Genomic DNA, 23,338 nt, shown 5'->3' on the forward strand with positions numbered 1-23,338 from the left:
CTAAGTTCAGCTGTATGTCAGGTTTAAACAAAGCATCACAGCGAACAGGTTTTAACAAATGAGCTTCACATGCAAAGCAGACGAGGAGGCCACTGCGTGTTCACTGCAGAGCAGCAGTTCCCCATAGAGTGAAGGATCTTCAGCCTTTTATACTCCCAGGTGCAGACAATCAGCCAGTCAATTGGTCTTGGAGTGGTCATGGGATCTCCAGGCAGCCAATCGTCCGCGAGGTCTGGCACACTGATCTGCATAAAAGAAGGCTGGCACAGGACTCCCAGCAGCCAATCGCCCACAAGTCATGGTCTCACTCCCTCCAAGGCCCAGGGCTGTAACACCCCTCCCCTTAAAATACAAGACTACGTTTTGTATACACAGATTTCAATATTCGTGACAGACAAAAAAAAACAAACAAGTCATACTCACAACCGGGAGAGGTCATCAACTAGTACTTTATCAGTACGTTTTTGTTCTTTGTTTTTTTTTTGTTTTTTTTTTAAAATGCCAAATCTCTGAATTGTTTTCTTGCAGCAGCAGGGCCCATCGCATGAGGCATTTATTGTGGCTAAACATCCAGGCAAGACATACAAGAGAATTATGAACAGTGTACACTACAATGGGTAATGTGCACTGTTCACTGTGGTAATGTGCACTGTGTGAGAAGAGGTTTTTCTTAAAATGGCATAGCAGGTTCGCTAAAATGGCTGGTGCCACCAAGGCAAAGACAAGTGAGCTCCCTCGGAAGCTTGCCTCAGGTATGGTTTTATCCACACCTGACTAGGTGTGGCCAATTAGCACCAGCTGAACACACTGAGCAGATTAGAGGCTGCAGAGGGACGTAACACTGAGAAATTGAACTCAGCTTTCCAAAGATGTGATACACCACAGCTAATTTATGTTATAAGGGGGCAATCACTCGTTCACACGGGGTCACATAAGTTTGGATTTTTTCCACTAAATAATAAACACATTCATTTAAAAACTGCACTTTGTGTTTGCTTGTGTTATCTGTCAAATATTTAATTTTGTTTGATGATCTGAAAGATTTAAATGTGGCAAACAGGATGACAAATACTTTTTCATACCACTGTGTTTATATTTGTGTGTGTGCCCAGAGGATTTGTTCATTTTAAAAATGAACCAGGTTGTTGATTTGACCACTCCGAAAGGTTGCATGTTGCTGATGCTGAGAGGAAGGATTTCTAGGTAAAGATGGGTAGAGGTTAACCAATATGCAAAAATCTGCATCAACAAGTTGGGGAACAATTTCAGAATGATCTTCTTCAACGTAAAATTGTGAAGACTGTGAATATCTCATCTTCTACAATACATAATATCAAAAAGATTGTGAAATTTCTGTGTACAAGCGACAAGGCCAAAAAATAAACACTGGATTCCTTTGATCTTCGTGCCCTCTGGTGGCAATATATTAAAAAAGGCATGATTTTGTCATGGAAATCACTGTGTGGGCTCGTGAAAGCTTCCAGAAATCATTGCCTCTGAACACAGTTCACAGTGCCATCCACAAATGCAGGTTAAAGCTCTATCATGCAAAAAAGAACCCATAAATGAACATGATCCAGAAACACCACCTTGTTCTGGGGGCTAAAGCTCATTTCTAATGGACTGAGGCAAAGTGGAAAAATGTTCTGTGGTCAGACTAATTAAAATGTGACATGCAATGTGGTTGCATTCAAAAACAGAAATTCTGACTTGTCCATGGCCTCAAATATTCTGATACCATTTTAAATTAAAAACAATCAGGGATATTAGGGCATGTTATGTAGTAGCACAACATCCATGTGGTGTCTGAAATGTATTAGTACCTGTCTGCACTTGTTCCCTATTAGTATACATTCTAGCAAATATTATACAGTGAATGAGTGAGTGAACAACTGGACAATTCAAACAAAGTGGCAGAGAATGACACGATTTCACATGCACCTATAGCTTTGTATTTTACCACTTGTTCCCTATATATAGTGAAAAAATCTTTAGAAAATAGGCAAATAATTTAGAAAATGTCCGTTACTGTCACATGAAACACCAGAAAGTATGGTTTAGAACCTGTACACCTCATCCGTCCGTAGAGACATCATGCATGGCTGCCTGTCTGTTATCAGAAGAAAAAACAAAGAATCTCCTGATATGATTTTCTTTCTCAGTAATCTGGTGTCTGGTGAGCACGGCACGGTGGTTTGTCTCCTACTCTGCATCAACAGCAAGATTTGTTTCTTATAAAAAATGCATTTAAGACTTTAGTTGTCCAGTTCAAACTATAAATATGTTAGCAGCTCATTGTTAAATAGCCCATCTATAAAGTCATCATCATATAAGCTTAAAACACATGGAGCTACTGCATAACACAGTGTTATTCAGCGTTTCTGACTGCTTTTCACGGGGCATATTCACAACTGACATTAAAAATGAGTATGTAATACAATGCAGTGTAATGAACAACTGCAGCATACTTGCACACGAGGATTGAGTTCAGTGAGAGTGTGGTGTAAAAATGTTTGAGGTACAGGCAGAAAATTAATTAATTGAAATTATTTAAGAAGACTTCTTTAATCATTTTTAAAGCAATAAATGAAATTAAATACGTACAGTAAAATTGACAAAAAATTCAACTGAATTCAAGTTTTGTTAGTTTAGTTTAAGTCGTTCAGTTACTTTCCACCATTACAGCTAAAGTTAGCGCTAAATTCATGCTTGGCTAAATAGTCTTATTCCTGACAATTTGGACATTTATTGAATACGGGACCAAAATGACCTTTTTACATTTTTGCCTCGGTCCTCGTCACTTCACATGTTGACCTAAAGAGGGCAGTGCAGGACTGCAGTTGGGCTGGATTACAGCCTGTTGGCACAGGGAACATATTACAAATTCAAGTCAGCCACTACTGGTGGATGCCTGCTGGCCAAATGTTTGACTTAATACCTCTGCCTGTGTGTGTGTGAACGTCTGATTAAAATGTCTCTTGACCTGACTGTGACACCCTCAGTTGATGAACTCATTGTCTGACAGTCTGCAAACAACCCACTGATGCTCTGGGAGGGAAACAGAAAAAGCAACAGGGTAAAGAACTTCCATAAATGAGCCTCCTTTTCAAAGGCTTATCGTGCCTCCTGGCACAATGATTGTTCTTACATATCATCCTGCACCACTTTGGAGTTGATTCCCTCATTTTCTCTGCTCTGTTCTCAGATGAGTAGCTGCAGGCAAAGCTGTGGATAAGTGGAAAAAGAAATACAGAGAGTGTGAGAGAGATAGATGGAGAGGAGCCTGTGCTGCTTAACTTAATTCTTAACTGGTTGATTTATGTAAAGCACAGGCATGAGCGGGAAATGATCTTAGATGCCCACTTCTGCACAGTAAAACATCAAGCTGGAATTCATTGGAAACAACTAATCCTTTTCTCACTTTCATCTTAAAATAATGCAAATATATATATATGTACCGTTTTCATTTCAAGAATATTTTTTTTCAGACCACTTTAAGACCCGTCCAACATGATGCGCTAACTTAGCTGGAAAAGATAAGGTGAATGTGAGTATTGCTGAGAACTCAGTCACCTAATTACACTGTGAGAAAAAAAGAACACACACTCCAGCAGTGACTGCTATTTAAAAAGTAAAATCTTGGAAACACATACCATCTATGCTTGCTGTGTGTCACAGATGAGTCACGGCTGGGCTTTTTTTGGCTGTTTTTTCTTATAAATAAGGTTATTCATAACCTTATTTAAAAAGTTCACATGACAGAAAGAAGTGACTTTTCAGACTGAGAAAATAAACTAATACCAGCAGACAGCACAATATTTGTGTCTGATAAGATGCTCATTGTGTCACTTTTGACGACATGCCAGTCAGGCATTCTTATTTTGAAAGAAATATTTACGCATTACCATAGTGACCAGAGAGCATTAAGGGGCATAGAGGAGGATGTTACTCTCAATGTTGTTGGTGCATTTTCAGGAGGATGCTGCTAGTTAAGTTACAAAATTACACAGTGAATTTGCGTTTATTATTATATTTACAAAATACCACAGTTTTTGTTTTGATCGTATCATTTTATTTTGTTGTATTTATCACCGACACCTTAAAGGCTGGTCCATGAAAATATTGTCTGACATTAAACCGGTCCGTGACGCAAAAAAGGTTGGGTACCGCTGCTCTACATCTTCACATTCTCTGTTTAACAAGAACATATACATCCATTTAATAAGGCAGATCCCTCCACTACACAACTGTGAGGGCTCAGACTGCAAATTGTCCAGCTGTTCATGAAAAATTACATGCCAGTTGTAAAAAAAAAGAAAAGAAAAGCCAGAAACCATAATTGATGTTATGAAATGTGTTAAAAGGTTCCTGGCATGACAGCAGTTGAATTAATGTTTGTCTGTTAAGTGGTGGTGCTGTACAGGAGCAATGCCAAAGTCAACCTAACAAGAAACATAGTGCTGGATGGGTTGGATGTCTGGTAAGAGAGGGAGACGGAGATAGAAAGAAAGAAAAGGCTGAGATAGACAGCTCTTAAATGCTGCAGGCACGGACCACCATCAGCAGCACTGATTAACTCCACCTACTATTAACCTGCAACGCAACACAGGGGGACCAAACGGGGAAAAACACTGCAGGCCTACACAAGGTAGGAGGGCCATCACGTGCATAACCTGGTGTATCTAGTATCTTTTTTGGTGGGTTTTTTGGGGGTTATTTTTATTCGTCCCATCCATCCATCCATTTTCTTCTACTTACCTAGGGCTGGCTTGAGGGCGCAGCGGCATAAGCAAAGATGCCCAGACCCCCTCGCCCCAGCTACCTCCTCTGGCTTATCTAGGGTGAACACAGAGGAGTTCCCAGGCCAGCTGAGAGATGTAATCTCTCCAGGGGTATGTCTGCCTCAGGGCCCCCTTCTGGTGGGACATGTTTGAAACACCTCCTTAGGAGCCAAACCACCTCAACTGACTTCTTTTCATGTTGGGGACTAGCGGCTCTACTCTGAGCCACCTTCAGATCACTGAACTCCTTACCCTATCTCTAAGGGAGAGGTCAGTCAACTTTTGGAGAAAGCTAATTTCTGCTGTTGGTTTCTGAAATCTTATTCTTTTAGTCTGTGACCATAGGTGAGGTTAGAGATGTAGTTAGGGATGTCCTTAAAAACTATAAACAGAATTGGTGACAAATGGAAACCCTGACAGAATCCAACTCGCACTAGGAATGAGTCTGACTTATTACTGGGAATGTGTACCAAGCTCCTGCAACAGTGGCCGAATGAACAGTAGCAACAGACACCCCTGATTCACCTCCCATAGTATACTCCCAGGAACGCGATCGAATGCCTTCTCCCAGCCCAGAAAACACATGTAGATTGGTTGGGAAAATGCCCACACACCGTCAAATATCCTCAAGAGGATAAGCAGCTGGTCCAGCGTTCCACAACCAGGATGACAACCGCATTGTTCCTCCTGTATCCAAGGTTTGAGTAAGAACAAACTCTCCTCTTAAGTACCCTGGCATAGACCTTCCCAGGGAGGCTGAGGAGCGTGAACTCCCTGTAGCTGGAGCACACTCTCCAGTCTTCATTTTTAAACATGGGGACCATCACCCCAGTCTACCAGTCCAGAGGCGCCACCTCAGATCACCAACCAATGTTGTAGAGGCGTGTCAACTAGGTCAGCCCTACACATCCAGGGCATTTAGGAACTTCGGCCAAACCTCATCCACACCAGAGACCCTGCCACCAAGAAGTTGTTTACCTGCCTCAGTGACCTCACCCCTAGTAATTGGCATCTTGTCCTCCTCATCAGCAGATTCTCCTTCCTCTATAAAAGACATGTCAGTGGGATTAAGTAGGTCCTCGAAGTATTTCTTTTGTCACTAGACTATGTCCTCAATTGAACTCAGCTGCACCCCACCCTCAGTGTATACCATATGAGTGACCATCTTATAAGATGGTCACTCATATGGCAAACTGTCAGGCGACTATAGTCGCCTGACAGTTTGCCAAAATTGCTTCAAGGCAGATCAAAAGTCCTTTTCAATGGCCTCACTGACCTCCTCCCACACCAAGTTCTCCCTTTTGCACAAAAGTCCAACAACAAAACATCACATTAGTTTCAGATCTGGAAGGCTGTTCATCCCAATTACAGGCACTACCGGTCTTGCTGTCAATGACCATGTGATAACTGAAATCTCCCAGTAGGACAACAGTGTCACCAGATGGAGCACCCCACATATACATATTACCACATTTGGGAAAACACATCAGCACAAACACTGATTCAATTCAATTCAATTCAATTTTATTTATATAGTGCCAAATCACAACACTAGTCGCCTCAAGGCGCTTTATATTGTAAGTTAGACCCTACAATAATACATACAGAGAAAAACCCAACAATCAAATGACCCCCTATGAGCAAGCACTTTGGCGACAGTGGGAAGGAAAAACTCCCTTTTAACAGGAAGAAACCTCCGGCAGAACCAGGCTCTGGGAGGGGCGGCCATCTGCTACGACCGGTTGGGGTGAGAGGTGATGCCACTTGTTGAGGTGATGAGGTGGTGGAGGTAAGACAATTTAGGCTTGTTATGTACTCACGGAAACTGGGTACCTTGGAGTCATTGAGTCAACCATGAATTCCTCTATAGACCAAATTATTCTAGAGTCAAATGTGAGGGCATGAGTCTGAAAGCTAAAGCTTCAACCTTGAAATGAACTTAACTCATAGTTCCTAAATCTCTGCAAGGAAAAGTTGTGCACCTGGCCCACGTGGGACATCAAGGCATGGTTCGCAACAAACAACGCCTACTGGTGGCCACACATGGATGAGTTTGTCCACAAAAATTCTTTCAGCATGCACAACCTGCCAGGCTTGTGATAAAACAGCTACTGTTTCAGCTGCCTCATTACAACCCATCAAGTTTCCAGTAGGTCCATTCCAACATGTTGCAGTTGACATTGTTGATCCATTTGAACATTAGATCTATGACTGGAGGTTTGAATAGAATAGAATAATCCTTTAATTGTCCCAAAAGGGGAAATTTTGTTGTTACAGCAGCAAGAAAAACACATATACAAACAAACAGGACACAGGACACAAAACAGGACAATAGTTACCAAAAACCTTATTAACTATTTTAGTAAGTGGCCTGAAGGTGCATTCACCCCAAATGCCACAACTGCAACTGTGATTGCATTCCTAACTTCTGTTTTTGCTGATTTTCTGACTGAGCATGGCATTAACCACATCAGGACAATCAGATCACATCCTCAGGTGAACGGAGGTGTGGAGCACTTTAACAGAGTACTGAAGGACTCTATTCAGAAAGCACAAGCTACACAACCACCCTGGAAAACTCTGGTTACAGAACTTCTTCACAGTTATCGGGCTACCCCTTATGCTACAACTGGTGGGTACCCTTTCCATCTCCTCAGAGGGACGCCAATGCGGACTAAATTGGACATCCTGCCTCTGCCAATGGATGGACAGTATTAACACATCAGAATTAAAATGGCACAAACACAGGACAAAAGTGCACTCTACACAGTATGTATTTCCTAGTATCTACACAGAGTATGCAAACCTTTCCATTGGGAAAAGGAGAGACACAGTACAGCAATCCATTGTTGGTACAGCAGCAATGTATTCTCAGTGATGGGAAGAGTTGGAATGCAACGTGTTTCATGGCCAGAGAGCTCAAAAGAAGCACCAAGAGCTGATACAGCGAGTGAAAATGTCAGGCAAACACAGACAGTCACACGTTCAACTCTGCAAAGGGAAAGACAGCCCCCCCAACAAAAGACTATGTCATGAAATAAGTCTGGGGTTATAGTTAAACTTCTATATGTGGCAGACACCATTATGCTAATCAGAGAAAGAAACAAAAATGTGAGTTTGATTTAAAGTACTTAATTTCAGTTATGATTTCTGCCAAAGTGTTTCGTGTTTAAAAAAAAAAAGAAGAAAAGGCTAAACCTGATTTAGTTATTAAAATACTGGTCCAGACTAAAATGAGGATAAAATTAAGTTAAATGCAGATGCTTTGCTTTTGCCCTTTTTATCCACGTTTTTCATCAGAGACACAATGCTTTATTTTGCCCTTACAGTCTTTTAAGTTGCCAGAAGAATAAAACTTGACTGAAGTATTACTTAGGCACCTTTAAAAGTAAACATGTTGTTTAATGTTTGATTGATACTTGCGCTTGGCCGATAATTGCTTTTTTGGGTGAAAAGGGAGCTATAGAGCCAAGAACCCAGAGTGATGTTAAAGCTTAGTCAATGCAAACCCCAGCTCAGTAGCCAGACCCTGAACTTCAACAGGTAATGAAATGATGACCAGTCAGGCATCAGCTTTAAAGTCTCTTTGTGCTGTTTATGATAGAACTCATTGGGGACCAATTCAGTTGCTCCCAGATTTGCTCTGGACCGGCTGTGCAACTTTGGTTTTGGAAACTTTGCACTTTTCCAGGGGAAACTGATGAAAATCACTTGGTTGTTGTGGATGCTTGATCTCTGCAAAGGTTTGAGGTACAGTTTGAGGTAAAAGTTGAAGAAGTTGCCCACAAGAGACTTCCAGAGAGCAATTCAGAAATATGATCCCAGGTCCCATTCCCATAACTTTTTGATCAACTTTTTGGCGACCCATCTTATTTGGGCCACCCAGGTCTTCCTTGCTTAATACCTAGATTTGATAAAGGCATGCTTGCCACTTTAAACATTTTAATCTAGCTTCATTTTGACCAACTGATGCTGGCCTCGATGCTGTTGGCAGTTTGGAATGATTTTCTTACAGGGCAAAAGGCCACCTAATGAAAATATCTGAATAGGTCTAGACTTTGAAAAGCACCGCCATTCACATGGCAACATTTGACTGCTTTCAGAGGGTCGGTGTGAAATGATGCAGATAAACAAACCAAAAACAGAGTGAGAGAGTGCGCAAGTGAGAGTGAAAGACATCTTAAACTTGGGCTGGTTTCTCAGAGGACAAAAATAGGTGTAAACACTAGATTTGTACACAAAATGAACGATGAAAACTGAAGTTTCATTATCAGCCCTTGATTCGAGAGTATCCCAGCATTATGTTGTGGGTTTAAAGGTTGGAGTAAAACTAAGAGCCAGGCGAGAACTGTGTGTTCTTGACAATTCCCCACTCTCTCCCTGAAACAGAGATGTGCTGACAGTCGTACGGCTTGAAATGTAAATAGGTCCAACATTAGTATTCAACCAACATCCTCGTACTCTGTTTTTGTGTCTGCTGCATGTGTGTGTCTGTGTATGAAGGCGAGGGGTTGGGGGGTAACAGTAGGGAATTGGAGTATTTGATCAGGCTCCCCTCGGTTTAGTGTGAATCTCAGTAGCAGGAGTTCATCTGTGGGACAGTTGGTAACGACGAGCAGATCAGCTTCATTGCAGCGTTTGCCTTATTTTCTGAATTGTGTGTGGGCTTGTTTTGTGTATGTCATTATGTGTCACTATGAGCTTCAGCATCTGTCTCCTTACAAGCAGCACTCTTCCATCCCACACATTCAATACACAAGATATCGCTGAAACGTGCAAACAGTAAGCCGCGAAACTCCTACGCAGCTTGTGTGTGTGTGTGTGTATTCTTACAGGGTTCTTTGTCTGCCACATTCACCGGTAAGTGAACCCTTGTCCCTGAAAATCCAAATGACACAGTAGACTGTTCCTGTCACCCATAAATCCAGGCAATTATCGTGAGGCGCGCACGCACACACACACACACACACACACACACACACACACACACACACAATAGTAGATATTTTGTGTGCACCAACCTCACCAATCTATGCATGCCAGTGTGTTAATCTGGCATCTTTTATGTCAGTTGGCAGGGAGTGAAGAAGAACGAAGAAAAAGAGCTTTTTGTTCCCCAGTAATTCAAGGCTAGATGTGATTTGTAAAAGCTCCAGAAATTCTTTAAAACTTTACAAATGAACATAAATCACTTCAGTAAAAGTATTAGAAGTGTGCAGTATTTCATGATGTGATGCAAAAGAGCTGACTACCTTTTTCCTTCTTCATGAAAAAGAAAGCAGCTTTCTCTTGGCTTCACAGCCCATAAACCATCTATAACTGCTGGAAATCGGGGCTGAAAATTTGGGTTTTCATGCAGTGCAGGCAGCACAAGGACTACTTTTTACAACTTTTTAAACATCTTTTTGACCATATTTTTTAAAAAGGGAGTGATTCTAGTCAATCAGAACCAGTCTGTGAGAGAACATCCTATTAATCCTAATATATTTCCAATTTCACTGTACAATACCTAAGTACAATAAAGGAATCCTTATCTTGTAGGATGTATAAGAATTACTGTAATTCACTGGGCAAGTGTGCTTGCAAGATAGTCCTTACTGAGTATGTGTAAATTTGTGCTAAATAGTTAAACTTGTTATTTACACCAGCTTCTTGGCAAGAAATAGCACACACGTTATTTTAGTTTCCATAAATACAGTTTTGATATGCTAGTTTTCTGCTATGCCTGCTAAAGATTTGCAATAGGATTTACAAAACCTGTAAAAATCTAAAAATGGAAGTGAATGAGCTATACACTACCAGTCAAAAGTTTGGACACATCTTCTCATTTAATAATTTTTCTTTATTTTCACGACTATTTACATTGTAGATTCTCACTGAAGGCATCAAAGCTATGAATGAACACATATGGAATTATTTAATAAACAAAAAAGTGTGAAATAACTTAAAACATGTTTTATATTTTATATTCTTTAAAACAGCCACCCTTAGCTTTGATTACTGCTTTGGACACTCTCGGCATTCTCTCAATGAGCTTCATGAGATCGTCACCTGAAAAGGTTTTCCAACAGTCTTGAGAGATTTCCCAGAGATGCTGAGCAATTGTTGGTCCTTTTGCCTTCACTCTTTGGTCCATCTCATCCCAAACTATCTCCATTGGGTTTTGGTCAAGTGACTGTGGAGGCCAGGCCATCTGGTGCAGCACTCCATCACTCTCCTTCTTGGTCAAATAGCCCTTACACAGCCTGGAGGTGTGTTTGGGGTCCTGTTGAAAAATTAATGATGGTTCAACTAAATGCAAACTGGATGGTGTAACAGTCACAATGGTGTGGTGTCTCTTTAATGTAACATAAGTCAAGGGTATATGAGGTCATTAGTGTGCGCCACTGCCCTCTCTGTGATTTATGGGAGCAACGTGCTTGCATGCGAATACATGGAGAGAGACAGACTTTATATGTTTTACCTCTCCAGAAAACCTTTGCGACGTTACGGGTTGTATGAACACTGTCTGTCATGTTCGATAAGCAGCAGCCGTTTAACCGGGCCTTGTATGGTGGATGAAGAGAATGTGCATTAAAGGACAAGCTGTGGAATTCCCAGGACCAGTGTGATCGTGTATTCTTCCTACTATCCTGCTAAGGTTTCTACCGCCTCCTCTTAACCACTGAACACAACCCAACGTTACAATGGGATGGCACGTCACTGCAGGATGCTGTGGTAGCCATGCTGGTTCAGTGCACCTTCAGTTTTGAATAAATCCCCAACAGTGTCACCAGTGAAGCACCCCACACCATCACACCTCCTCCTCCATGCTTCACAGTGGGAACCATGCATGCAGAGACCATCCAGTCACATTTTCTGCGTCGCACAAAGACACAGTGGGTGGAACCAAAGATCTCAAATTTGGACTCATCAGACCAAAGCACAGATTTCCACTGGTTTAATGTCCACTCCTTGTGTTTCTTGGCCCAAACAAATCTCTTCTGCTAGTTGCTTTTCCTTAGTCGTGGTTTCTTAGCAGCTATTTGACCATAAAGACCTGATTCACACAGAAGCTGAGGCTGGTGACTCGGATGACTTTATCCTCAGCAGCAGAGCTGACTCTTGGTCTTCCTTTCCTGGGACGGTCCTCATGTGAGTCAGTTTTGTTGTAGTGCTTGATGGTTTTTGAGACTGCACCTGGGACACATTCGAAGTTTTAGAAAGTATCCTTGGTAAAATACTGAACTGCAATTTGCCCTGATGCATTGGAGTGTGAGGGTTTGAACATTATGTTAAACGTGCTTAGACACAGGAAAAAAAATTACAACAACAACAAAAACAAACAAACACTTGCATGAATATACGTGCGAATGAGGCTTGTAAGAAAAGCACTGTATAAGTACCAGTGCATTTACAAATTACATTGCTGGTGAATTTATATTTATTCAACATGACACAAAGGTAATTTTGTAAACAATTTTATTAGAGACAAAAAGAGGATAAAAAGCTTCAAAGTGAAATCCAACCCTCATATCTCCTGGCTTTGAAACATCACCATAAGTGCCTTGAGGCAACTATTGTTGTGATTTGGCACTCAATACATAAAAATTAGCTGAATTGAATTGAACTGAATGGATAGAGAAATGCTTGAGGGACTCTAGTATTGTCATGCCTTTTCTTTTCATAGGCTTCATTTTTCAGTCCTGGAGTCCTGAACCAGCTTTACCGCTTCAGAGCTTGGAATACTCTCTACCAGAAAATCTTGAAGGGAGAATGCCCGAGTCCGAAGTTCAAGAGAAGTTGACAACGATCTGAAACACACCAGCAGGTTCACCTTTATTCTACTCTATTCTACTTATGCTCTATCATGTGTATTTGATCTGCAGAAATCTATGACAAGGTGTGTGCAGCCTAAATATGAAAATCCTGCATTTAAAAGTTTACTTAAGCAAGTTCTTATATAAATAAGTCTGGCTCCATGGTGTACCACACCCAGTCAACCATTTCCTGCTGATTGGTAATTTAGAAAGCTGTAAATATTATGAGAAGCATAGTTCACCATTTAGTATTTTGTGAGGTTAAGAGAAATCCAATTTAGATATGTGTAACACGGATGATTTTAATTAGCTTTTGTGATACCTGATGCATGTTAATAAGGTGTAAAGATGATAAGATGAGTATTCTTGCAGGAACCTCATGTTTATGAGGGGTTTTTTTTCTAATTAACATTCAGATTATAATTAGTTATTATTAACTAATTGGGAAATGCAATTACATATATAGAACCTTAGTCACACAGACAAACAATGGGATACTGCAATGCTGTTAATGTTATCAGATAGTTCTCCTACATTAGAGTAAAGCTGAACACTACAAAGCTTAATATTCACACACTTTCCATACAAGTTTTGTATTCCACAATATGCTTTGTACAACAGCAGACATGCTCCAGACGCCGGCGCCATTTTTTTTTTTTTTTTTTTTACCTCTGACTGTTGTTATCAGGGTTCCAGCATGTTGCCTTATCTCCATTCACACTCTACAGTCCGCACAGCTACAACAGAGCAAAATGCCACATAGCGAATCAATCACATAAGAAAATATGTTATTAAAGTTTTGTCTTAGCAATGGAAAAACATAGCCTGAAGTGCGTTCCAAATTCTACCAAGATTGTAAGCACATTACCATCATGCACATATTGACACATTTGAGCAATCTAGCCGTTCATTAGCATTATCATAATTATTCACATAGCTGCAGATCCTGTTTAGTCTCTTCAGCTAACAGTTGCCTTTCAAAAATAATTACCCTGTAAAAATGTTGTGTGTACTTTTCTGTGCTCTAATGTATAGTAATGAGTACAAAATGCATTAAGATTCCCTATGGCCACCACTTGACATAATGAGTTTTCCCTATTTCTCATTTTGCTACAGTTTGAGAATGCATTATCACCTAGTACATATCTCATTTCAGAGTAAAACATCTTTTTTAAAGGTCAAAATAAGTGAAATGACAAAAAGCACATAAAAGGTAAGAATGCAGGGATTTTTCTACAAGAGCAATGTGGATGACTTGGGTGAGTTGTGTTGTTATCAGTGTATGTCTGCAACTAGCACACTAAACTTAAAGCCAGTGCTACCTTATATTTTGCTAATTCCTTTCTTCAGAGTGGTTATTAGATTGCCCCAAAATAAACAAACACACACTCGGAGAATAATTCACACTGACTCTTGGATTAGATACTTACTTGTAACTCTACTCTTTGTATTTGTCATTGCCTTCTCCAGCTGACACAAATTTCCATGTAGCACTGCATCAGACAGGCAGGCAAAGAGCTAGCATCACTAGCAGCCGAGCACAGTAACAGTACCCAGAGACTAACACCCATTATATTTAGGGATGGGTATCGAAACCCGGTTCTTGTTGAGAACCGGTTCCCACTGTTTCAATTCCTTGGAATTGTTTGCCATTTTTGCAAACGATTCCCTTATCGATTCCAGTCGCCTCGAATGACGTCACCATGTTGCGGAGCGTCATTTACCTGGCAGGGCGCCTAAGCGGCTCAAACGCTCAAAAGTTTGGTTATACTTTACGAGAACGGATGACAACAGGGCAACTTGCAATACTTGCAAAGTAGATATTTCATTTAAGGGAGGAAACACTACGAATATGCAAAAGCATTTGCTCACAGAACACGCGATAACCTTAAATGAATGTCGTGTTTTTAATTCCGCTCCGGACTCGTGAATCTCAACCCAGCAGCAGCGGTAACGTTTGCACGTCCCCTCCGTTAATACGGCAGGTAAATAATCAGCTAACAGTGCATATTATGTTAGTGCAATCTGCCTTATTACAAAACCTGCCATTACTGTGCGCTGCATTTAGGTGACCATGATGAGAGAGACAGACAGAGTCTGGCTGGCTCACATGCTGGCAGTTCTCGCTGCAGTCTACCGGTAGCGTCTCCTTTCAGGCCAGGATAGACAAATGTCACCGAGCAGTGACTAAGTTTATGGTCAAAGGCTTGCACCCATTTGCCCCGATTTTCGGTAAGTGAATGTGTTTAATTGTAGGCAGGGACATTACTGGATATTCTTGTGTAATTGCTACAGAATAATTTATGTTATACTTTGTTATTGCTACAGAAGAATATTTATTTTATTATTTTACATTTACAATTTTTTTTCCTGGGGACCCTGTGACACCCCATTGAAGAGCCGTAGGCTGTGGATCTCTTAAGATCTCACTGTTGGGTTTGTAAGGCCATGTTACTCCTAAATTTCTATCTTGTTCAAAGAGAAGATATAAAACAAAGTTCTAAGCTAATCGACCTTAGTGTTCTCCTTTTTTAAAAACAAGAATCGATAAAGAATCGAATCGTTAAACAGAATCGAAAATGGAATCGGAATCGTGAAAATCTTATCACTACCCATCCCTAATTATAATACATCTTTATGAGGAATTTCATGAGGTCAGTAAAGCTCATGTTTTCATGACATTAAAGTGTTTATCAAAAATGTTACCATGGCCAGCGTACACATTAACGTTAGCTGTTTAACTATTAGCAATCACCTGGTAGCCTCAATATGTTGTTATTAAGCTAGCAGGTAGCAGCTAATTCTAAAATTATACCATCAGTTATACATTATCAGTCCTGTCTATCAAATTTAGATCATCTTTTTTTTCCCTTAAATTCACAGATTAAAGTTGAATGTTAGTCTACCTGTGTAACTCATTTTGATCAGTACTGAAAGCATGGTGCCAAATCACCAGAACCACATGAAATAAACAGGGCTACAGCTGAATTCATTTTTCCTGACCCAGTATTGTTTTAATCGTATTATTTATTTATTTAAAAAGCCATTCTCCCAATTTTGTAATTGGCACTTTTGTCATTTTCCCTCATGGTATCTAAAATGGTATTGAGTACTGAGCAAGTGTGAATTTACAATAATATAAAGCATGTGTAAGATTTTCTTTTTTGGGCTTCTGCCTTTAGGAGTCGCCCCAGCTTGTCATCTGCCTCCACCTCACTCTACCCCTTGCATCCTGTTCTGTCAAACCAGCCCTCTGCATGCCCTCCTTCAGAATGTCATAGATGTAGTGATGTTGTAATGTCCGACTTTTGCGATTTTGTTGCTGCTACCATGTAGATTATTTAAAGTCTCTGGTAACCATGTTTGGACATGGCTGTGACGTGCTAAGTTGTTAAAATGAACAAAATTGTTTGACAACATCCACAGACTCTGTGAGTCCAAGGTACAGACTTCTTACATGGACATTTAGGCAGTTAACCAACCAGTAATGTTATTTGTTAGATATTTGTCTTAAAACATGTACCATAACCACAGACATGGTAGAGAGGTCCAGTTCAGTGACTCAAATTAGCAGAAGTGAGTCCTTGCATTACTGCATCATTTTTAGAATTATTTCATTGTTATTTATTTATCTATTTTACCAGATTATAACATATTTATTGCTGTTGCAGAGTTGCAGAGACTCTTTAACATGAGAACCTATTTGTACACTACTGAGTGTTTATTTGTTTATGCCTTATGATTTTGTGTGCGTTCTTGTGAAGACAGCTGCTAAAAAGTGTACTTTTGTGTAATTGGTTATTATTGCATGCATTTTAAGTCAGGATCTGTGTCAGTCAGGCCTGGTAACAACAGAGATTCTTGACAATTCAGACTGAGGCTAAACAGAGTCAGTTAAGACAGTGTGTGAGTGTGTGTGCAAAATGAGAGCAGCAAGTAAGTGCATGCTTAACCAAGCTCCAGCACCTCTTGATGCCGCATATGTCTCGTCCTCCTCCCATGGCGAGAAGCTCATCATCAGAATAGCACTCCCTTTTTTTCTCTCCCTTTCCCCGGTGCGCCACACTTGTTGAGGAGCTGTCACATCTTTCTCTCCCCTTTCCCTCCCTCTCCACTCTCTCTTTCCTCGCTCTGTCATCTTTCCAGCGTGGCTGCAGGGGCGGATCAAAGCTGGGTGGAGGCAGAGGGAGAGGTGGGTGGGTGGGGGGTGTTAGAGAGAGAAGAAGCAGGATGAAGACGAAATATTTCTGTTTTTTTCGGGGTGAAAGAGAGGACAGGGTTGCTCTGTGACACACATGCAAAGCCTCACCAAAATATGCTGCTGTGAGGAGTGCAGAGATTTGGGCTGCTCCTGAAAGGGCACGTACATGAATGGAAAAAAAGGCTAAGGCATATTCGTAATGATCAAATATAGAGCTGAATATTAATATCATACCCTTCCTTACCAATACAGAGGACTTAATAAGACACACACACGTGTCACCCAGTCTGATCGTGTGAGAAAGGTTAAACCAACATGGCTGGTGTTGTTTGAGAAGCCGCTGTCATTACAGATCGGAGGCGTGTAATAATGTTTTCATATGAATCCTCTTACACATATAGTGCAGTATTTTCTTTCTACCACAAGGTGACAGCGTTGGATGATCTGACCAAAGACTGTGAAATTACAGGCTCTGGCACATTTGACCCAGTAAATCACCTCATACTTCACTGCAAATGTTTAACTATATATTTGGGGAATACCAATTTAAAATATTGTAACAGGCAGTGGTTAATCTGTTTGGCTGTGCTAAAAAAATGCATGGATTTAGTGAAGGTGGTGCAAAAATCTATTTACTCATAGTTAGCATTAAAAATCTATATGTATAGTTATGTTAAGGATTCACATTAGAGACTCACACTGTTGTGTTATGTCTTTTTGTTATGTTGACCCAGAAACCTCATGGGAATATTTTCTAGAGTAAAATACTGAGGTAAAAAAATTATTTGAGAAAGAGTGCTTCTTGGATTTAAATTGTTTTTATTTGGATATCCGCTCTTTAAGTCTGACGTTATTAGGCATTTCCGGGTCCAAAAGTCGAAGGATCACTGCAGCATCACTGAGAGTTACAAACTTTCTAAATTCTTTCATCTTTAATAAAATGATCAGTGTGGCTGCTCTACAAGGTGTAACAATTAAGTTTAACATCCAGGCATCCATGAAAATAGAATTTATGAAATTTAACGAAGTTAGCAGGGAGTTAGCTCGCTAGTTTCCACCCAAACATAATACACCATGTTCTGACTGAGGGAAAAAATTCAAACGTACAGCTCTGCTATCACTTCCAACATAAATGAAGACAGAAAACTAAACAGCAGTGACGTTTGTAGGGTTACTGAAGCTGGTATATAATGATGTGCTAGCTACACAGCTATGGTTAGCATAATATAAACACATTAGCACAGTGAAGCTGGAGGATGAACGCTAACTTTTTTCCACTCTCACCGTGAGGGTTCCCGATGGTTAGGGACAAATGCAATCGCATGGCAGGATGCTGTAAATGGACCAAACTTCAGTCAGGAGAACAACTGAGATAATCCATCCACAATACAAGGTTAGTTATTAATATACTGCTGCATGGGCTGGGCTGTAGTTAATGATGTTAACGATGTTTTCGCAGCATGTGGGAGAAAAATAACCTGCAGTGAATTAGGTGCAGACAGTTAATATTTCCATGGCAACTTAGACTCGACGTTTAAGATGATGATGAAGATGAAGCCAACCATCGTACGTGGAAAAACTTGCGATACATTGAGTATATTTCATATATTGCCTACCCCTAACTCAGCCTTGCCCTCCATACGACTTTAGAACACCTTGACAAACCAGGCAGGTGGGCCAGAATGCTCTTCATGGACTTCAGTTCTGTCTTTAACACTGTTGTCCCCAGCAAACTGGTGTCCAAACTCCAAAATCCGGGTCTGAGCAAAACCATTCGCACATGGATTTCCTAACAAACCACCCCCAGACTGTCAGGACTAGCAAACACACAATCTTGGTCTGAATTTGCTTCATGTTTTCCTTTTACTTAGTTCTATTTATAGTTTTATTTATACTGTTATGTTTTTTCTTAGTTCCATTCTCAAATCCTGGTTGTTTAGAGTTTATTGTCATCCTCTTGCGTCAGTCCCCTGTATTAAGTTCATTTGTGTCTGTGTTTCCCCATTTAGTTTACTTTGTTTTATTTTGATAGTTATTTGTCTCTAGTGCTTGGTGTTTAGTCCTACTTCCCCTCGTCTTGTTTGCTCCCGTGTGTTTCCTGCAGCTGTATCCAATTCCCATTATCCCTCATTGTGTATTTAAGCCCACTCAGTCCTTTGTTCCTTATCAGTGCATTAGTTATCCCTTCCTGTGCCATTTCCTGGATGGTTTGTTTTTCTACTTTCATGGTTTCCCTGGACTCCGGGATTTAGATACCTTTTGGACTTTGTTTCCCTTGGACTGTCTTCTCATACTCATTAAAGGCATATTATGCCTCCCATGTTTAAGTCTACATATGCTGCCGTATTCACACTCAACCTGACAGCCTCTGGAATCCCACAAGCTACAAGCTCTCCTTAAGTCCTCTTATTAAATACAACATCCAATGATCTTGCTGAAAAAGAAATTCATAATTTCTCATTGATAAATTTCTCTGTATTTATGAATAAGGATTTTAAATATGTAGGTCACTTGTTTTAAAATATCCACAGGTGCAACGTTTTGTTAAGGCAAAATAATCCATTATTTCCTAAACTTCTCAAACCAATGTTAATACATGAACCTTGTAAGAAAGGAGTTATCTCAAAAATGTATAAGAAAGTAGGGAGCTCCAAAACAAACACACAAAACCTAAGTCTGTCCAAGACATGACATTTACTTTTAAAGTAACACATTGTTTACATTGGTTTAAACAGACGATAGATTAGATCTTTCGAAGTACGGATTCTGTGTGTGTGATCACCATGTTCTGGCTCCAACTTCTTTAGGTCTTACGTTTTGGAGCTTTTCATGTTATTGGTCCAGCATTTATCTAATGATTTCTACAGACCTGGACCGCTTGGTTGCAGTTTTAAGAATAACTGACTCCACCAATTTTGTATGGTGACATTTGACAACTCCTACACCAACACTTTTTAATCTTATAAATCATGTTATAAAACATCTGGATTGGGGAAAAAGTCATCTAAAAAAACAAAACAACAACAACAAGAGCATTTTTCTAATGAAATCTGTTAACCTTTTTTTTTTTTTTAAATTATTGTAATGAGCTGCATTTATCTGCTACCTCCTTCCCCCATCACATTTTCTCTTTGAGTATGGTTAGGCTTATGCTATTAAATATTTCAGATTTTTTCCTTTTTGTATAAATTTGACAAGTTGATTGTCTGTTGGTTGTTTTGAAATGAAAAAGACAAAAGTTATGATCTAAGAGCTCAGTAATTAATCGGAAAATATGGATCTCTTTATGGATGTTTTAAACTCGGCATCTGAATATTCAGATCTTTGCATTTGAGGATAAGATTTTTTAATTATATTCTGTATTTAAGCCAGTAAAGACAAGCTAATATGGTAGAAGATATGTCTTTCTAAGCCCTGTCAGTAATCTAAATAACTATGTATCTAGAAAATCCTAAAAAAAACAACATCATTTTATGGGAGAACATTTTCAAAAATGGAAACTATTGTTCTTATTTTCTTGTTCTAACAAATAAAAAGAAATCATTCAACTTCAAATGCCCTTTGCAATGCTCCAGAAACCCCTGCAAAACTCCTGAGAAGGGTCCCAAACCAAACCTACGGAAACTTTAGCAAAGTTTAATGACCTACATTTACTGAGAGACAAGCAGTTCTTCAATTGATATTCTCAGTCCTCTGGAGTTCTGACACACTTGTACTGGTCATGCCCGAGATGAGTTACATTTTAAAAGTCATTTCTTGGCCATGGCTGAGGGTTTTGCAATTGCCAATCCTTGCACATCAAATGTACATGACCTAAAACAGCTAATATTATAGAATGTCATTGAGGTAGAGGTCATCCGCTTTTCAAATGAAGAGGTCTTTAAGGAATACCAGACCTCTAGTAAACCCAAGAACTAGAAGTTAGCGAGCGCCAGATGGCGTATTTAGAAAAATGAATCAAAAGGGCAAGAGGAAGGCATTCACAGATGGGCTGTAACTGACCCACAAACAAAATATTAGAAGGCATAAAAGCACAGTCTGCTTGGACCTTGTCAGTAATTGGATGGATGGCTAGTTTAAGCGTATTTCTCTAAAAGCTGAACAAAAACTCAGAGGTAGTTGAAGGTGCTCTCTTGCTTTATGGCTCTGTTCAGGTGAAGAGAGTCTTGTTGAAAAATAATCGATTATAATGAAACTTTACAAAGTTAGAGATTGTATCTATTAGTATCAGAGGTAAGCAAGAGGCATCATAAGAGGCCGATGGCATTAAAAATCTTGAATTAAAAGAGGCGGAATTCTGGAAGATAAATTAGGCCAGAGGTTCCCAAAGTGTGGGGCCCGCCTCCTAGGGGGGGCGCGGTATGGAAAAAAAAAAAAAAAAAAAAAAAAAAAAAGTGCCAAGGTAGGTCTGTCCAAATCACGAACAAACAGTATCCCACAGTTGTTTATGTTTTTAAACCCATTTTGCACAGATAGGCAATGTTGAATATTATTACACAGGAAAAAACACCATGACGCCTCTGCCTTTCTAAATGGAGGGACAGTAACTGCGTGTGTATATGTAAGCGTGTAAAACCTGAAGATAGTAAGATTAAGTAAGATTTTGTCTCTATCTGCCATTCTGCAAAAAAAAGTTTGGGAACCACTGAATTAGGCAGTGCTTCAAAAGAACTGCCCAGCGGTTTTTCAAAGATCTCTGCCTAATGTTGACATGCTTTGGTGACACCTATTTGACTGTCAGACCATTTAGTGACAATAGGTAGCAAAAAAGTCAACATCATTTTAAAAAGTGTAGCCAGAGCAAAAATGCCTTAAAAACATTCTTTTTACTGGCCACCCAGTGGTGACAACTGTGGTTGTACAAAGATTCCCAGTTGTATAGAGGGATAAGAGCTGTCTTGCTTTGTCACCATAGTAAACACTGGTTACATTATGGGTTAAATCCATTCATTAAATTATATATATTCTAAGAATCAGGCTATGCTAATTAGTTAATTACCTATCAGTCACAAGTTGTTAGCCAATAAGAACGCAATTTCACAGTTGCATCAGCCCCTTCTAAACTCAACAGGACAAATGCAAAAATACTCATTCTGAGGCTTCATGTTTCTTTTATATTTTTATCATATATTTTACTGTCATTAGATTCATTTTGCTAATGAGAATACATTACCATCACTTTGTTGATCCCTTAGCTTCTAATCTAGTGATTTTTAATCTGTCCAGTATGTTAGAGCATGACCGTATACTTGACAAGGTATATTGTTCTTCTCATCTCAATCTACTGTGAAAACTATGATGGTGAACATTTTACCTGTTAAACAACATGTTAGCATTGTCACTGTAGGGATTTTCATTGCAGAATGATTTACCTGAAATGTAGTGAAGACCATCTTCTTCTTTTGACTCTCCTGTTATGGCTCACCAAAGCTGAGTATCGACCTCTACCTCACATCTCTTCTGTCACATCAACCCTCTTCAGTTCCTTTCTCCTTCTGTGCAATATCAAACTATCTTCTCGGTGCTCCTCCTCTTCTCTTATTCCCTGTTAGCGTCATCAAGAAACATCAAGATAAAAATGTTTACTTGTTTTATGCATTTATTTCTTACCTCCTCCAATGACCTTATATTGTTGATAGTGTTTGTGAGCAGCTCATTCTGTCTGTAAACACAATACCTAAAAAATATATTCTGGTAAAACCTTACAGGGGTATAGAATGGGGTCATGTTAACAATCCTTTAAAATGTGGTTTACATCCACCAAGGTCTTCAAAGTCTACTAAATGATTATTGGTTGATAATTGACTTAATAATTAATAATAATAATAATAATTAACATAGAAACTATGATTCTTACAAATGTGGTGTGTATTGTCAACATTTAGAAAGTCCCATATAAAGATTTAAGAAATCATGTGACATTAGACCTCTGGTCTCTCCTTCAAGGACAACAGATTGATTTAAATTTCAAAGTGATAATAATGCCATATAGAGCTGTTTTAAACAATTTTTACTGCAGTGTTTTATATTAATAACTTGTAGGCATATGTAGGAAATGATACATGGGGATTATAGTTCATCCAAATATCATAATAATAATAATAATAATAATGATGATGCATTTATATAGCGCTTTTCGGGACCCTCAAAGCGCTTTACAATCCTGTCACATTTGACCTATGATCTCACTTTTACATTTCACATCAGTCTTTCTCTCAAGTTGACTCCCAAATGTGTTACATCTTTAGACAAAGTATTGTCAAGAGAAAGAAAATGAGCTGCCTGGTCAGCTAGAAAAATACTGTAGTGTAATATTATATAATAATAAAAAGTTATTTATGTCCAGTTATTTACAGTTCAATGCTTTTTATCCGTTATCCAAGTACTTTGTGACTGTTTTGTTGTCTAACCTGTGCCTTTCTCTTATGTTTTTTTTATACATCCATATTTTGGACATATTCCTATTGATTGTATATATTTCTCCTGTTTGCCATTTGTTCCTGCTGTTTACTGTTTATATTGTATTCCAGCACAGTTGGTGTGAAGCACCCGCAATT

General features: G+C 39.5%; 1 long non-coding RNA gene across 2 annotated transcripts; it reads right to left on the minus strand.

Annotated features, from left to right (window-relative positions):
- Positions 1–12,711: 12,711 nt before the first annotated feature.
- On the minus strand, positions 12,712–22,350 carry LOC112846830 (uncharacterized). 2 transcript variants are annotated; one of them, XR_003220008.1, is made up of 4 exons: positions 22,154–22,350; positions 16,547–16,750; positions 13,250–13,317; positions 12,712–12,793 (listed from the first exon to the last, which is right to left on the minus strand). It is a non-coding gene; the product is annotated as an uncharacterized LOC112846830 (long non-coding RNA). The 2 variants fall into 2 exon arrangements; XR_003220007.1 differs by having other exon boundaries at positions 16,547–16,827.
- Between the last annotated feature and the right edge of the window lie 988 nt (positions 22,351–23,338).

The sequence above is a fragment of the Oreochromis niloticus genome, linkage group LG5 (assembly GCF_001858045.2).
Source record: "Oreochromis niloticus isolate F11D_XX linkage group LG5, O_niloticus_UMD_NMBU, whole genome shotgun sequence".
Classification (NCBI taxonomy): Eukaryota; Metazoa; Chordata; class Actinopteri; order Cichliformes; family Cichlidae; genus Oreochromis; species Oreochromis niloticus.